An 18,703-nucleotide genomic window follows, 5' to 3' on the forward strand; every position below is an offset into this window, starting at 1 on the left:
TTCCTCTGATTATGATATTTACATCATTCATTAATGTTTGTGATCAAGCATCAAGAATTTCTGAACCCATTTTAAAATTCCTGAAATGAAACGACATAATATTGAATGTTAACTTGGGCATCTAATTACCAAAAAAAAAAAAAAAAAAAAAAAAAAAAAATCCTGATGTACCCTATATACTGAAACTGAACCATAATTATTTTCCTTATAATATCCCTTTTCATAAGCACGTCCATGAACAGGAATTTACATTCAGGGTCCCTGGGCTACCTTGAGCAGTTGGCAGAATGAGACCAGTGACATTAAACAGCAGAATTTGGTTATTCTTATTCTAGGACTGTTAGAGAAATTCAGTTGTATTCTACTGTGTTCTGAAAAACTATGGTTATGAGACATTTATATTCCTATGACTAGCACTCTGTTCCTAACTACAATCCAAGATGCATGAGTAATCTATAAAGGAAAACACTATTGTGTAAAAATAAATTAAAAAAAAAAAAAAAAAAAAAAAGAAGAAGAAGAGGTGAAAATTTTATAAAGTCAGCTAAGGATTTTATCCTTGTTTTAGGTGAACCATGCTCAGACAATGAATTTTTGAGGGACTGTACAAAAACTTAAGACAGAAGTATGAAGGCCAAGTGGTGGTGAAGGGTATAACATAGCAGAGTTGGTGTAGCTAACAGTCTATAGTCCCCAGAGCATACTACTGCACTTTTTGGAATGGTTACTTCAAAGTTTTACACTGAGAGCTACAACTTCTTAATTCCTCTCCTCAAATCTGACAAGTCTGCAAGATTTCTGAATCAGTACAAACCCTTGTAATGTGGCTATTAGAGCTCACGGCTGTACACTACTTTCCCATTGTAGTAACATGGTGCTGTTTGGACAATTAACTCTTACTACTCTGAGTTTTGTGCTTATTCATACTATATTAAACAATTCATTTTTAATTTGGACTCATATTTTATTCAGACTTACACTGTGCTGTCACAGTTGAACAGGCACGACCTACTCATGCTGCTTAAAAACATTTGCCTAGACTCTCAGACAATGCCATTTTGAGGAACAAGATAAATCCTAACATATAAACGTATATATATAGTATGTCCATATATTTTAGAACCTATTCAAAATCTTACAGAAAGCCTGAACACATATTCAGGAAAATAGCAGAATTTACAATATGCAGCAAAAGGAGGTGCTACCATAATTTACTAGGTAGTGGCATAAATAGACCAGTGTTCTTGCATCCTGCTAACTTCAAAGTTCTGGGTCCTGATCTAAATCAAGTCATTGAAACAGTCTTTAGCTATCTATTGTCTAAGAGCTGATTTATATGACTCTTAATACTAAATCTTATATAATCCTAAACCTCTTTAGAAAATTAACCAATATGAGCAAGTGAAAAATAAAATCCATCTGGATATTCAAAAAAACCAGGTTTTACTGGAATCTTTTTTACAGTATGCATGTAATGAAGATATTAATGCTATTCCACTAATATTCAAATAATTAACCTATGCTGTATGGATCACCCCAGTTCATGACATAATATTTTTGCTTTTTTATGTTTTAAGAGCATTTTTCAAGAGCCATCTGGAACTTTCAGACGAAGGCCTTCTGCTGTTTGTTGATCTACTGATGATGTTTTAACACTGTGATTATGTACCTGTACATGCAAAGCGTAAAGGATTCCATTGCCATCTACATAACCATTATATTTTCAAACATTTTCTAAGGTCTTTGAAAGGAGGTCCATGATCATACCCAATAGATGAAGTCCTGCAATTTAAGGGTAAAACTGTGAGTAGAACTTATTGAAGAATCAAGCTACACTAGGATGAGGTTATAAACAATCTGAAAAATGGCTGAAGCTGTAGAGAAAAGATATGAAATCTTGACCCCACAAAAATCTACAGGAATTTTGTTAGAGCCTATAACTGGTTCAAATTGTTTAAAAAGACATTTGTATTTCTATAAAAAAAACTACAGAAGTTAAAAATAAATTCAACTAAAAACTTAAAGCAGTGACAATTTTAATGGCCGGGAGGGGAGGGGGAAGTTTCAGCCAAATATTTCATTAAGAAAATTCTTTCAGCAGAAAATAAATAAATAAATAGATAGAAGGATGGAAATTCATATCCTCTAACTTTTTCCATCACAATATTAGGCATCTAGTTTAATTTTCTCTTCTAGGCTCTCTCTTTCATCAACGGAGAGATGCATTTTAGGAAGGCTGTTCATCTATCTATACATGCCTCTCTTGGGATGAAATCCATAATTCTCTGCAGGTGTCTATATATCTCCATTGACTACAAAGCCTTGAGCAACCATGTTAGACTTCAGTGACTAACTTTCAGATGGCTAAAATGATGACTAGCTTTGCTCAGAAACCTATTTTTTAAACAGTAAGGCTAAGTAAGATGAATCTAGCCTTCTCTGTGAATCACTTTATCAAACATATACAGAAAAAAATGTTTTTATAGGAATATTTTGACCAATATATCACTAATTTTAACAGGACTAGGGTTTAATTCAAAACCTTTTAGTTTATACATCACTCACCACAGCAGGACACATTCAATTGCACGATAACACAGTATACTTCTCTTGTAAGATAATACATAGTAAAAGTAACAGCACTATTCTGATGAATTATCCTCCTAAAGCAAAAGTGACATAACATCAAAATTTAAATCTAGTTTCTGTTTTCATTATGCATAATATATATTAATTGTCTGTGACTCACACGTGCACAACTACAAAATACTAATTTCTTTAGAGGCAAGCCCTTGTCCTATTTACAGAATTCTCATTTAATTGTAAGCATTATATGTAAGAAGAAAACAAAATTACATCCTTTTTCTGCAATTTTAAAAATGTTGATGTGAATTTATCTAGTGCAGAGAAAATTTGCAAACTGACCTACTTGGTAGCACCTTAAGTGTTGGGTTTTATCCTACAAAATCATTGTAAATATCAGATGAGAAATGGGATCATAAAACTGACATTTTTAGCACTTAGAATACAATACAATGAAGCCTTTTTGTAGGTACCGAAAATAGTGGGAAGTTTAGATTTAATTATTGCTATACACTAACCATATAATATTTCACAATTGCTAGATGACAGTGAACATACATCATTTTTTGATGTTACATTACTTGTATTTTAAAATTTATTGAAAGATCTTTCAGTAAAATACTGTAATTAGGCATAACTTCCTCCTTTTCTGTTATAAAAAGGAACTCTATATTACTGATCAAGCTTAGAAGCATGATGCTGCAACTACTACATACACAAGGCTTCACTGTGAAACCTGTGAGTTACTCTAACTCCCTCTACAAATAACAGGAGCTGTTAGCAATCAGAAATTCTTGAGAGCAGGCCCTGTATGCAAAGATGCACAAAACTATCTTTGTTACATTCATATGTTTTATTTTTCCATTTAATTCATTCCTATTGTTATATCAAAGAAGATGCCTGTGATAGATATTACATTTTAGGGTATTTGAGCATAAAAGGCCACCATACCATAACTAAGTAGTACTGTTTAAACAGAAGGACAAGCGTGATCAGAATTCAATGGTATGTGTAAAAACAGCTCTTTGAATCTAAAACTGTAAGTTAACTCTAACTCAGGCTAAAGGTACCACATGCAAGGTATAAAGATGCAATGTGTATATCTTCCAAATCCTAAAATGACCACTATTTAACAAGTCGTGTCTTATTTGACATAGATGCTGTTAAACTTCTACATAGAAATCCTAGCAAAAATGGAGACACACTTTTGTAGAAAATATTGTCAATATGTTTGCGCCGCTCTTTCCTTCAGACCAAATTTAGCTTTGCTTCAGTCATGCAAAGAATCCCATTAATATATTATTTGGGCCAATCAGCCCCTTTTTGTTGGCCCCTATGTTGACCCCTAACACAGACCAAGTATCCAACTATGGAGGAAGATCTTGATAAAAACAAACCACATGACTGAGCAGGCCAAAAACAACATTTCTATGGTATGGGGCACATGCAGAAGCCTGGCACCTGGCTTTTAAGTCATTTAATAATTTCTAAGTTCTGATTGGATCCTTTACAATTTCTTGACCTTTAGTTAATAATAATGTCCTGGAGCGCTTTTAATAACCTATGCTGAAGCAGCTGTGACCAGTTCTCTCAGAGGACCTCAGCACTGCCCACTCAAGAGCACTTGCCACACAAAACTCCAGCTGTTTGCAGAACTTCTCATGGTTAGTAATTCAGAGACTACACGTCAGTTCAGGCATTAACAACCAAAACCAAGCGAACTCCACCTGGGAATGGTTACTTATGTAAATCATGTTTAACCAGAGCTTTGTTAAAAAAAGAAAAAAAAGAAAAAAAAAGAAGAAAAGAAAGAAAAAAAAAGCCCGGGAATTGCCATTTATGCGCCACCATGCTCATAGTTCTTATCTGTCATCATTCATTCTTATATCCACCTCTGCTTCTTCAAACCTCTCACAGGCAAAATTACCAGCCAAGTCAGAGTAGAAATTATTATGCGTACTACAGTAACCATGAAAGAACTACATCAAAGCAAAAATCTCTGTTTATGAAATTGAAATGCGACAGTAGAATGATTTTGTGTGATCCTGAGATCATTGAAGGCCAAGATATTATACATTTGGAAAACAGAGGAGTGTTGAGGAGGAACTTTAACTCAGCTTTTTTCACATGGCAGTAGATAATATTGATGTGTGCAAATTTACTTTATAATCAACAAAAATGTTGATTAACTAAGCACTGAGGGATACCTGATTAATGTAAGTTTTTTGCTAATTCTCTCTCCTACTAAAATGTCTGTAAAATAACATCTATCTTTCATTCTATCTTTCATTCTATTTATCTCAGAATATCATCACAATAAAACAAGTTAATTGTATTCATCCTGAGCAACTTGAGTTATACTTAATAATTTGCAGGTTTATTTGACTATTTATTTAACTTGTTGGGAGATGATTCATTGAAACAGAAAAATCACACTTCATTGTGTAAAGTTTCCCAGAAAACAGATCCCAAACCATAACCTAAGTGCTTCTGAAAGATTAAGTATACTGCAGAGATTAGAGTGTCATTTTGAAATAAGAAAGAGTAAAGATGAGAGGGGAAAAAAGATACAAATTATTCTAAAGTGTGTATATCTGAAACAATAATCTTCAACTCATTTTACTCTTGGAATTGTTCAAAGATTATAAAATAATATTAGTACCTTAGCAAAAGTAAAGCCATTATATTGTAATGTTTATACCATTTACAAACAGCATTTAGTTTTCTTCTGCCTGTTAGTATCTGTGCTTCAGGAAGCTACAAACAAGTTTAAAATCTACATATCTGGATGACTACGCTGACAGCGCCACAGATTACATAACTTTTCGTCAGGAAATAATCATCTTTAGTCTTCTGCTCAGAAATTCTGTAAGTACTTAAAACATAGAGGATTCAGCTCCAGATTCTGCCAGAGCATTGCATCATCTAGGAAGACGAAGGAAGTTAAAAACATTCACGTGAGGGCAGATCTATCAGTCTTTACAATCCTGCAGTTTAAACAGTATTAAGGTCTTTATTGCTTGAAACTTACAATGCAAGGCATGAATAAACTAGGAAAAAAATATGCTGTAAAACAGAAATAAGCTTTTTTTAAGAATAATGCTTTAGTAGACTAGGAAGCTAAAAAATAAGCAGCCTGGGAAGAGACTGTAATTAGGAAAAGATATTTTAAAAAGCATTGTGACAACCTTTCACATTTGTACCTGATAGTAGACAGTCCTTGTTTACATGCACTGATACAATGTTGACTCAAGCCCATTCAGGTGCCCCTGACAGGCAGGAATGAAAAATACTAAAACAGTAAGAAGATTCCTGGAGTCTAAAAATTAGAGTGTTGCAGGAGAAATTCCTAACAGTCCTTTGCTGTTTCATTCCAGACAGAGAATTTCAAACTGGTTAGCCAGAGAGAGGGATTGCTCAGCACAAGGGAAAGCCTGTTTTACCAGGAGAAGGCATGTCCACAGTGCGATTCCAGGTAGAAATATCTGGGCTAATTTGAGGACTAAGAAGAGCAGAGCCAAACTTGCAGCTGAGAAGCCGATCAGATCAGCCTGGGCAGCACACGATGCGACTGCAGCTATTCTCTTTCTGCTATAACACTGCCTTGTTTAGAGCAAGCCCCAAAAGCTCTGCGCGGCACTGCATCATACCATGTTGGTCACCTCTGAATGAGAACCTTTCTTCCAGCTAGTCTAGCAAACAAAAGTTAAAAGGGGATGTGATTGCTCTCTGAAAATACACTGTGAAGAAGAACAGGAGAAAGCAGAGAGGTTAACAGTGAACCTTTCTGTTTAAGCACAGCAATGACACAAAACAAAGGCGTATAAATTTGGTACAGGAACAAGGTTTCCGACTATCTGGAGAGTGAGGCTCGGCATAACTTTTGACAAAGTGCAGTGGCACTGGCGCCCAAGTCAATTTTAAACTAGAACTTGTTGAACCCGAAGAAAAGTAGAAGATCTTTTCTGTATCACAGTGGAACGGAGCTGATGGCTCCAAAGGCCCATTAGTCCCATCTCCTATGTAGAAAAAAGAGAGATTTCCTTCCATTGTCCATTCAGTCCCCTAAAGTGGCTAAAAGCATGCATTTCTGAATTAGTGTGCTCAGCACCCTACAGTTAGTAACTTTTGCTCACTGTCACATTTTTATTTGCAAGGAAATACTACTAACAATAGGTAGGGGGGGAAAAAGGAGGACTACTTTCCAAAGCTTTCAGTTTACAAATCTTTATGAAGGTAACTTACATCCATTAACTCTCCTGAAAATCAAAACAGATGTATAAAATCTAAAAGACGTCATCTAAGTCTGGACACTCATCACATTCAGAAGCTATAGCAGTACAATCAATTACTTCTCACACAAATATAAGAAATGAAGTTATAAAATTGCAGAAGAAAAAAAAAAGCAGGGCAATACAATAGATAAATATTATATTCTTCCTTGCTTATTATTCAAACTGAAAGTCACAGAAAGGATAATTGTCTTTTACACTATCTATGGCTTTCCAAACATGCTTTCAAAGCATTAGTCATAGCATAACTATGGAAACACTAAGCTGAAACTGATACACCAACCCAAATCCCACTGTGCCCACATACTGCAGGAGGTAGAGGCACTCTATTACAAAATTAGCACCTCTCTCCCTAATTTAAAGTCTCTAGGCTGTCTGATATATACAAAATCATACAACCTCAAATTTCTGCATATGAAATTAAAATATACGTATTAGATTACTGTGTGCTACTCACACAACAGGTGCTTGGTAGATGAAATCTGTATACTGAAAACAATGCATTTGTAAAACTTTATAACTCAGATTTCAGGGCAAGATTAAGTGAGCAGAATTAGATCTTCAGTCAGCAACTATTGGTAAAAATTACTCATAGAATACATCTGCAATATTAAAAATATATATATTCTGGAAACTCATGGCCTAGCTATCTTATTTCAGTGTTTCAACTATATCAGAAATGTTTTGCTTACTGACAGTTCTCTACAATTAAAATAAATAAATAAATAAATAAAAATGAGGAGGGAGAGAAGTGAAAAGAGAGGAGGAGGATAAAGTTCCAACCTCTGTTGTATTTTAATGGCTTACTTTCAAATTCAATCATGAAAAAATAATCAGGCTGAATATTCTTAAAATGCAGATTACTGACCCAACAGATTGTAACTACTTCAAAGAAGTCATCATAATATATCACGCAAATATCTAGACAGGGTTTTTAGACACATGGATTATTGACCCCGATACACTGTCAAAAGTATTCTATCATGTCAGAGCAGAAGCCATGCATGAAAGCAAGATGCATGTGCTAAATATTTTTATTACATTTTTTCTGGAAAAAGTCACTGTAAATACATCACATCTATATTCCTACACAGTCAAACGAATGAATTTATTTTTCATTGCAAATTGCATGAGAGAATGCAGAAGACTTCTTAAACATACTTTCTACATTAAAGGAGGCTGTTAAGTTACAAGATTGTAAAGTGTTAGAAGCCTCAAACTTCCAAATGTATTTGAGTTCTGTGAATTAGAAATTGGCCACATATTTTTGCTTATATCACAGTAAGCAAGGAAAATTATTCCCTGGAATATATTTTATTCTTCACATATGAATACACAGCATATCTTTACGATCAGTTATAAATCCCTGAAGTCTGTTTATACAAAATGCATTAAGCAATCCCATCACAATAAAGTAAACTGTAGAGAACACTGCAGATCCAAACATTCAGTACATCAACTTTAGCATAATGTTGCACCATATCTCCTTCCCGGAAAACAAACAAACCTGTCGTCTGGAAAAATCCTTCCAATTCATGTTTTAGAGGACCAATATCCTGTCTCTACATCAGGGACAGCCTCTGTTAAGCATTTAAGTGCTATCAATGAAAAGTAACATTTTCTCCTCCAATCCTGAACTCTCCGTGACCGTCACGGAAAGTAACAGTTTCCCATTCCCTGTCAGGCAGTAGCATTAATAATCATCAAAACAAAATGAAACACCTTCAAGCAAATATCTGCCTCTGATTAATCTCCATCCCAATGAATTAAATCCATAAGAGGGAACCTGCTGCCTTGTTTACGCCTTTTTAATACGAGAGGCAGAAGTTGGATATAAGGGTTTTGCTACCCTTAAGGCTACGAATATGTCTCACGTGGCAACGAGCCAGCTATCCGAGGGAGCCTCCTTTGCTGCTTCTCTCACAGCTATTTTCTAATGGATAATTTTTAAACAGACATACACAGACACACAAGTCACCACAATACAGTTTCTGGTTTTGTCTAAAGTCCTGTAAGTGTTTCTACTCATAAGAGGGATCTCAGGGTTTCACCCAGTTTCAGTCCGGGGTGTGGGGTTATATTTTTATATGCGAAGTCAGGAAAAGGGGGGCTGTCTGGATTTCCCCCTGCACACACACACACACACACATGCTGCTTTCCCTTCCATCCAGCACAGCACATAAAACACCTCTCTTCAGCTTAACCGACCAAGGCTCAATTAGTGTAATATTTTGCACACATCTAAGCAATCAAGAGGCAGGGGTATTTAGTTCAGTCCTCATGCGTATTGCAGAGAATCCTTTAGCTACATGTGGAAAAAGATTTCTTTACACGCCCCCCCCCCAAAAAAAAAAAAAAAAAAAAAAGGAGGAAATTTCACAATGTAATCTACACAGCGTGGAAACGCCTACAAGGAGATGAAGTACCTGCACTGGGGAGATGTTCAGTTGTTCACTTCATCTTCCGTTGACAAGGAAACCAAACCGCACTTCATTCTCCAGGAAAACCTTCCACTGCCATCATTTGAAAATGTATTTATTTGTATATATGCATATCTATCATCATCATCATCATGATAATAATAACCATCATAAAATTATGCTGGCAAAAGAATAAAAAGTCAAGGTGCAAAATGTGCAAAAGTATGGTCATTGCTTCGGCTTTCTGTTTTGTTTTGTTATCTTTAAGGAGGAAAAAGTATTTAAAAATAGTAACTGTAACACGCTGCAAGAAAAGTTTCACATTATAAACAGGCATCAAAAACTGAAAAAAGAAGAAAAAAAACCTGCTAATTGCACTGAGTGTCAAAAAAAAGAAACAATAACAAAAATAATAAAATTAACATCTTGCTCTGTGGCTTGCATCAGTATTGCAAGATTACAAACTCTTTGTAAACACTGCTGTAAAATGCATTTGTAATTCCCATCTCTATATGAAAAAAAGCCCAAAAAACACCCAAAAATAAAAATAAAACACCACCAGAGAAAATCCTCTGTAAAAAGAGTTAGAAACATGCCTTTTCTCTTATCTTTAAAAAATAAGCATCATATTTCACACTGCTTTTCTGTGCCACAACAAAACCAGTTGCATATATAAATATATAGCTACTAAATGTATATCAGTTGTTGCTGGACTGGCAAGTCTTTATTATTAATATTATCATTTTTCATTCCCAATGACTCCCGGCCCCAGCAGCATCTTTTGCACACAGTTTAGTAACCATCGCATGCTAAGAAAAAAAAAAAGGGAAAAAAAAGAAAAAAAAACTTGTCATCAGCAAAAGATCAAATCCATTTAAACAATAAGCAAGGAGGAAGAAAAAAAAAGAAGAAGAAGAAGCAAAAAAACAAAAAAAATAAAAAAGAAGAAAAAAAACAGGACAAAAAGAAGGAGGACAAGAATGTCAGCGGAAAGGTACTCACCGAGCGGGAGTAAAAGGGAGGAATAAAAATGAGAGTTACTATAAAATACAGTATGGCGGTGGAAGAAGGAATGAGGCGCTTTTTTTTTTTTTTTTTTTTCTTTTTCTTTTTTTTTTTTTTTTTTTTTTTCCTCCCTCTCCTCTCTAGTCTCTGCCTCCGGCAACCGCCACGTGATCCGCAGCCGGGCGGACTCGCAGGCCGGGCGGGCGCAGGCGGAGACGGGGACGGGCGCGGGGACCGGCCGAGCCCGCCCTCGCCGCCCGGCTCCCGCGGCGGCGGCGGCCCTGCGCGCCCCGCGCCGCCGCCCGGCCTCGGCAGGTGCCGCTCGCACACGCACACACGCGCGCACACACACACACACACACACGCTCACGCGTGCGCGCGCGCGCATACACACACGCACACGCAGCCCGTAGCGTGGCGGGCGCGGGCAGCGCGACTTGCTCGCCGGCGCACGGCGAAGTTGCCGCCCGCCTGTTGCCCCGCGGCCGCGGCGCTGCCGCCGCCCCTCGCCCGCCCCCCGGCGCTCGCCCCGCGGGCTCTCGGCGGGTGCAGGGGCGGTCCCGCCGCCGCCGCCGGGTCTGCGCGGGGAAGGAGGCGCCGCGCCTCGGCCGCTGCCGGCGGAGGGGCTCCGCTCTCCGTCTGTGAGCGTGAGTGTGTGAGTGCGGGGGTGTGAGTGTGCGCGCGGGGGCACCCCTCCCGCCGCTGCGGCCGCGGGGGGGGGGGGGGGGTGCGCGGTGCTGCCGCGCGTGTGCGTGTCCGCACGGGGTAGCGCTCCCGCCCGCTCCCGTGTGGGTGCAGGGGGGAGCCCCGGCCGCCCGCGTGAGCGCTGCGTGTGTGCGTGCGCGCCGGGGCACCCTCCTGCCGCGGCACCTGGGTGCGGGGGTGCTCCTCCGGCTGCCCAGCCGCATGGGTGCGCGGGGGCTAGCCCTGCTGCGGCGGCGGGTCGGGCTGTGCGTGCGCGGGGTGCCCTCCTGCTGCTCCGGCTGCGGGGGCGGGGGTGCGCGGGGTGCCCTTCCTGCCGCTGCAGCGCGGGGGGTGTGCGTGGCTCGGAGCGTTTCCCTGCTTCGCGCCGGGGCTGCAGTTACTGTGCCACAACAGTCATGTCAGAGCAGCGCTCCGCCGTCTCCTGCCAGAGAGCGTTTCACGTGTGCGGCTGCGAGAGGTGCCTGCGGCCCCCTCTCCCACTCGCTTTTGTTTCTCGGCCTCTGCCCTGCTTCCTGCCCTCTGCCTCCTCCCCTTCCTTGGCAGCGGTAGGGCTGTTACTTCTCATAACAAAGTTACTGGTCGAGGTGGGAAGGAAACCAGAGGGCTGCTCGCTGGTGGCTGCGCTCCCGAGGGCTCCCGCAGCAGCAGCAAGCGGCAGGGTACTGGGCGGCTGCTCCCGCGGGGTGAGCCCGGTGGGTACCTCCTGCTGCGGCACCCTGGGCAGCTGCTCACAGCCTCCACTCTTTGCAGTGTAAGGCGTTGGGATTGGGGCCCCAAAACACACGAGAGCGATGCCGTTGCGGCTGTGTTCATTGGCCAGATAGCAGCTCTGTCCCCTTTTCACTCTACCAGATGAGAAATATTCTAGAACAGGCTGTATGCCACTGTTGCTGAGAAAGAGTTTCCTCAAGACGCTCGCTTTTTCCCTTTTTAGCTCTGCTTGCTTGTCTTATTAACAAACACAGCAGTGGCAGAGAGCAGGCAGCTGGGGCTGAGGGCAGCCCTGCTCCGGCTCCAGATAGAAACCAGACCTGCGCGCAGCGCCGCCAGGCCCCAGCCGCGCTGCCTCGTCTCAAATGGCAAAGGTTACGTCTTCAGTTCGCCGGCCCCAAAAGGTTTACAGCCAAGAATCTCACCAAAAAGTTACTTAATTATCGCTTCAGCAGCAAGAGGAAGAGAAGTGAGAGGCATCTGTATGAAATAAATTAATTGAGTAAAAGTAGGGCTTCCGTAAACCAGGCACTTTGATGGAGGCAGCTATCTAGGCAACGCTTCCTCGCACCCTCCTCCCCCACGTTCTCCCTCATTCACATTTTGTTTAGAGCCTCTCTTTTCATCCCAATCGGGAGGCAGGAGACACAGTCAGGTTATAATGCTATATAAATTGCTCTGGCCAGTAAAAGGATGCTCTGATATATAAAAGACTGGTGAGGGCACCAGTCTGACTTCCTCACCCAGGGCATTATCCCTTCCCTGCAAATATTCTTTCTTTCCTGTCCAGTATCTCTTTATCACTATTTCTGAAGAATGAAAAGAAATGCTCCTTTTCTTATCTGCTCCCAACTTCTTTTAGAAAGTAGAAAAAGCTCAGTGGCCAAAGTTTAAAAATACAAAGTATATGAACAGTTATGTTTGCTTTCTTGCTTTTTATTTTGGCATTGTTTTAGCATTTCATACCATCCCTAGTTGCTATCTCTATGCTAACTTTGGCTCTTAGATGTAGGGCTGTAAAAACAGAAAAAAAATATATATGTATTAGGAAGTCCTTAAAGATACAGAAATGTCCTCAAACAAAGGTGTTTGACATGATAACTGGCAAACTTAATTATACAATGATTTATATACATATGATAATAAACTCAATCCTGTTGCCAGGCACATAGTACAAACTCACATGTCTGGACACTGCAGAGGTGGGAGGTATATTTCCTTGGTCTGTACAGTCTGTTCTACCACATGGAAAAGTTTAAAGGCTAAGGTTTTATTTAGTACTGTTTAACTTCAAAACATGTTTGCAGAATTGAGCTGTTAATTACAGTCCCATTTTCTTGTGACTTTTTGATTTCCACTACTATTCATTCATTGTAAGCAATTTTGAGAACATATGTCTTCCTGAAATAACCCCTCTCTCAAAAAAAAAAAAAAAAAAAAAAAAAAAAAAAAACACAAAAAGCACTAAAATACATAAAATACCTAAGTTAAAGATGGATTTTTAGTAATCCAAGGTTGTGAAATAGTTCTGACTTGTAATTTAGGATCACATTGACACATATATAGAAAACTATATACATATATTTTGAATAATGTATCTTGTGTATTATTTGCACCATATTCCTCTTGCTTTACAAAGTCTTTCTCCAGGAATGAGGAATAAGGTAAATATACAAATACATGTTTTTATTTTTGAATGTGTGTATTTATTTTGTATACATAACTGAGTCAAAAGTTGTTATGATACACTGGATAAATCTGGATGTAAGCACTTGTTAGAGGTGCAATGTTTGGGGGTGGCTTGAAGTCTCAAGGATGGTGCAATGAGCTGTTCTAGAAGAAGAGATTTAGAGACTGGGCTGTGGGAGATCCAGGCACAAAAACTGTAACAAGATCACTTATTGCTATAGTTAACATTGTAAAAATTGTCAAAATTAACTGTTTTCTAAGGATGTGATCCTCAGATCTACTTAAGGATTCACCAAAGAATGCTTATGTGGTTTTTCTGTTCATAAATCATCAAGGCGAAGTAAGCTTTATGGAGAAAGTACTACAAGAAGTTTGGCAAGAGTATGTATTTGTAATAGGTTTTGAGTAAGCAAGTCTGGGAGGACACGGTTTTCACAGAATCACAGGAAGCCTGTATTTGTCAGTGTCTGTAATTTCTGGCACCTTCTGTTAGAAGTTTCCTCCAAGATAGCTTGTACACTTGATGCTGGACCAAAATGTGGGAAAGTTTAGCACATAACACACTATATACATGTATGTACTTAGGTTATGCACAGTACTCAACAAAATATATCAACCTACTCCTGCAGAAAAAGAAGGCAGACGATAAGGAAGGAAAAGGAACATCACTTAGGTCATTGCCAGGGCATAGGTGCTCAGGTGCAATCCAGTGCGTGCGAAGAACGTATCTGCTGGGCATTTGGGGAATTTCAACTATGCCTTCTGCAAGTCAGCGAGTGAGTTCTGCTGCAGTGTGATTAAAAGTTGCACTTTAAAGTAACCAAGAATGCTGGATCGAGATGTATGACCAAGCACATATGTGCTGCCTTGACTACCAGCACAGAACTGCTTCCAAAAGATCCCCCTCCAATAATGTTTCATAATCAGTGCTCTCTGGCTTATGCTGGATTCACCATTCTTGTTAGCCATGCTGTGCAGTCCCAATCTTTCACATCCCTTTCCTGCACTTCTGCAGGATTGAAATCCCCTGTAGGAACAGAAATAAGTGCATGTTCAGATTGCTTCTAATCTATTTTACTTGACTTCATTTAAACATCTATGCTCTCACCATGGGTTTGCTAATTTATATACACCTTACTTGAGCAATTTCCCATTCTACTGAAGCCAGTATAGGAGTGATGCACTTTTTTTTTTCTTTATCATTTTCACTATACTTAGTCTTTCTTAATGTGAAGAATATGGTCTTTTCAGGTAGTAAGCAATTAGTTGGAGCCCAGCATTTTATTGGCTTTCCACATTATCAGTCGCCAAGTTCATCAGCTTGCCAACCTGAGCTCTAGCTGGAAACAAGGTTGCTAGTACCTCCTCCTACTTCATTGTCAGAGGTCAGCAAAACCTTACCTGATGCAATACTAGTAGTAGTAGTAGTAATTTATTAATAATAATAGTAATGTGGTCTTTTTCCAGATTAAACTATCTGTTTTAATTTGTATATGCAATGCCTTCAAAACCATTCAGCGTAACTATAGGGTCGTAAGGTAAGCCGATGTTTTGTTTGTAGCTACCATAAGCGTAAGAAAGAGAGAACTAGCCGACTGGCAATAAATGCTGAATAAAAGGATTGTGTGAAAGTCTTGGTCAAGATGTTACACCTGTGGGACAATGTTAAAGAAAGAGAAAACTTTGGGTGTCTCAAGCCACCAGCTATCTTAGTATCTTAGATAGCTATCTTAGCCATCTTATCATTTAAATTCATTTATGTCTTGGTTTTGTCATGATTAAATTCCTATACCTTACAAAATGCCAGACTGGTTTATTTCTTGTTAAATCCACTCTGTGTTGATAAATATGAGAAATTATTTTAGACTAAAATATATAAGCCTTCATCTATTTTCCTATACATTTCATCATTGCTGTTCTTCCTTTTCATACAAAATCATTAATTTTCACAAAATTCTGCACTTTTCTTACTGTGCTTTTAAGGCACTGTATTTATCTATATAGTGAAGCTAACTCACTTCTTTTATTGCCACCTTTTCAGCTAAAACTCCTAAGTGGCAGAGCACAATGCAAGTAAATATACATATATATATATCTCCAGTAATAAATGACAGAAATAAAAGTGAGGCAACACTGCTTAAAGGAGGGCAAATAAAGTACCTGAATGTTACACCCACTCAGTAGGGAAATGGAACAAAAAATAGTTAGAAAATCTTCAGCACTTCTGTGTCACCCTTTTAACTCCTATTGTTAGGTTAGAGGGGTTTTGAGAGGGAGGAGTTCTAAACTATTGAATTCTTTGTATTCTTCAAAGTTTGCTCTTTTTACCCTTTGAGTGCTATGCTCTTTGAAACAACCAGGATCAAAGCACACAACATACAACAGGCTTTTATGTCCTCAAAATGACGTTTTTTTTCACATACACTTTTATATAAATAAACCAAAAGCGACATCTCTATTAAAACCGATGAGAATTTTGTGTGGTCAAAACATCCTCCTTGTTTCAAAATCGTTGCCTTTTTGCTCTTTTCTTGGAAGGGTTAATTAACGAGTACAACCTATAATAAGCATGTCTTGGTTTGTGAGTTTTGCAATAAATAAGTCTAAGAACAGTGTGAGATAAGGCAGCTTATGATCAAATTCACTGGTCTGCACCATCTGTTTTTGTGCATTAATTTTCTATATAACAACTTCTTCATAGAAAAAGAATTCAAAATAAACTTTCAGATTTATTAATTGTGGTTCATCAGACAGACTCGTATGATGGCTGATGACCGACAATTTAAGAACATGAGGGCATTGAGGGCATAGCAGAGCATTTTTAAGGTTATTTGGACATAGCATCTAAAAGAGTGCCAAGGACAAGAAGTAACTTTAGAAGCAGTAAATCTGAGGTGCTGAACATTAGAAAGAAATAGGGAAAAAAAATCTCACAATTGAGAAATGGAGTTGGATAGATTTTTTTTTTTAATGTCATCTAAACTGAGACCTGACTTTGGTGGAAATAATAGAAATAAACGGCTTACTCTTCTGTGAAGAAGATCCCAGGTGCTCAGATTGGACACCCAGAAAATAAACAAACAAATTAATATTCATCTCTTCTAATTCGAGTTTAAATGATTCACCAACCATAACATGAATCTAAGTCAAAACAGAATCTAGTTTACCAGCCAAGCACACATCTCCCTAACCTTAAAATTATCTTTTTTTTCTTGCTTTCATCTGCCTCAGTCTTTAGAGATACAAATGAGATGCAAGATACACAGCATTGTTTTGCATCCTGAGTATTCTCTTTCCTAAGTATTTAATGAGACAAAGATGTATGAAAAAATGAATATATGGTTATATAGTTATACTTTATCATAATACTTCTGCACTGTGAGGTGTAATAAGATTGCACAGGTAATCCTAATCCAGACATTTCCTTAAAAAAAAAAAAAAAAGAAAAAGAAAGAAAAAGAAAAAAAAATAATTTGTTATTACTATATCACTCTTTCTAAACATCTTCTTTGCACATAAGATATACATATATCTATACATATATACAGTAACATCACCTAAGCACCATTCTTTTTTTTTTTTTCTTTTTCCTTTTGACCCCCCTGTTCTAGTTACTAACAAGCACTAATATTGGTTAAGTAATGAGATCTGACATGATCACAGTCTATAGCAGGTTGGCTGAAGGCTAGAGGATTTTTGTGTATGCTGTTTTATTCATATGTTGCCCTGGAGCGAACTGAAAACATCACGTAAGAATGCTAAGCACTAAGTGTAAGACACTGGGCAAAACACAGGTAAAGACACGCCTTCAAAATAAAATTTGAATACATAAAACAACATAATTTTGATTTTTTTCTTATGGAAAAGACAATTCACAATAGGTAGATGTCTAAGGACTAGCTTTGACCTTATCTGTCCTTGCATAAATACAGGGAACTTCCCTGCACAGGAGAAAACTTACTCTGTATTTACAAAAGACTTACACTGTAATTAGCTGAGATCATTAATTTTGAAAACATATATTGACATGCAGAGCAGCATTTTTTAATGTATTTTTTCTATCTCTAACTTTCATCTTGACTATCACAGTCTCTTTTTCACAATCACAGTAGATTTCCTCCATCTCTCAAATGTCAAGACCTCTAGAGTACCATGTTCTAGAAGTAGGGAATACGCCGTCATTCCTCTGAGGTCAATCATTAGCCTGTGACAACACCTAGCAAATCAGTAGGAGTCAGATTTCCCTTCTTGCCCCTCTCTCAGTGCAGCTGCACAAAGATTCTCTAGATTTCGTGTTTGAGTCTCACACAGCAAAATCTCTGCACTGCTGCAGCTCTTGAGCGTCTTGCAGCTTGCAAATGACTCATGCAGCACACTCCCTTCCCTCTAGCCAACAGAAAGAAAACCTAGAAAAGCTGTATTTGGGAATGATCCTCCTTCTGGTTTACATCACAAATTATTTCTATTACAGGATATTGCCCAAAGCCACGATCCAAATTAAATACATAGTCATCATGAAACATAAAAATACAATTTCACTTAACAGAAGTTAAATTCCTAGAATATATACAGTTCTAAGCTCCTCTTCCAAGTCTACCTTCAAGAATTTTTTTTTGGTAGATACCAATAAATGATAGTCATTGTGCTTGATGGGAATGGACTTCTACGTTATAAGTAAACAGAAGGGAGACATGAAAAATCTTCAAAACAAATCCCATTATTACCTATGAGATTAAAGCAACAGTTTCAGCACAAATGAATGTTGGTTCTTCAAATATGCAAGTCTCTTTGGAGAGGTAACTACTGCAAAGACTACCAACGCTCAATTCAGTCTATCTTAGCTACAGTCTCCTAAACACCATCTCCTCCCCTGCAAATAAAGAATAAATCTGTAAATTTTCAATGCGTATTACAGTTTAAAAAATATCTCAAACTACCCACAAAATGCTGCAGTGACGATGAGAAGCTGAGAGGGGATCTTATCAATGTGTATAAATATCTGAATGGAGAGTATACAGTGGATGGGGCCAGACCCTTTTCAGTGGTGCCCAGCGACAGGATAAGAGGCAAAGGTCACAAACTGAAACATAGGAAGTTCCATCCGAATATGAGGAAGATTTTTTTTTCCTGTGAGGGTGACAGAGCACTGGAACAGGTTGTCCAGAGAGGTTGTGGAGTCTCTGTCCTTGGAGATATTCAAAAGCTGCCTGGGCCAAGTCCTGGGCAAAGTGCTCTAGGTAACCTATTTGAGCAGGAAGGGTTGGACTAGATGATCTCTAAAGGTCCCTTCTAACCTCA

At 38.6% G+C, this 18,703-nt stretch overlaps 1 protein-coding gene across 1 annotated transcript in view; it reads right to left on the reverse strand.

Annotated features, from left to right (window-relative positions):
- RALYL (RALY RNA binding protein like) overlaps window positions 1-9,370 on the reverse strand; it is a 368,284-nt gene extending 358,914 nt beyond the window's left edge. The window contains exon 1 of the mRNA XM_062568158.1: window positions 9,302-9,370. The gene's annotated coding sequence lies outside the window, so the exon portion shown is untranslated. The remainder of the gene's footprint in view (window positions 1-9,301) is intronic.
- Window positions 9,371-18,703: the final 9,333 nt, after the last annotated feature.

Source organism: Rhea pennata, chromosome 2, assembly GCF_028389875.1.
Source record: "Rhea pennata isolate bPtePen1 chromosome 2, bPtePen1.pri, whole genome shotgun sequence".
Classification (NCBI taxonomy): domain Eukaryota; kingdom Metazoa; phylum Chordata; class Aves; order Rheiformes; family Rheidae; genus Rhea; species Rhea pennata.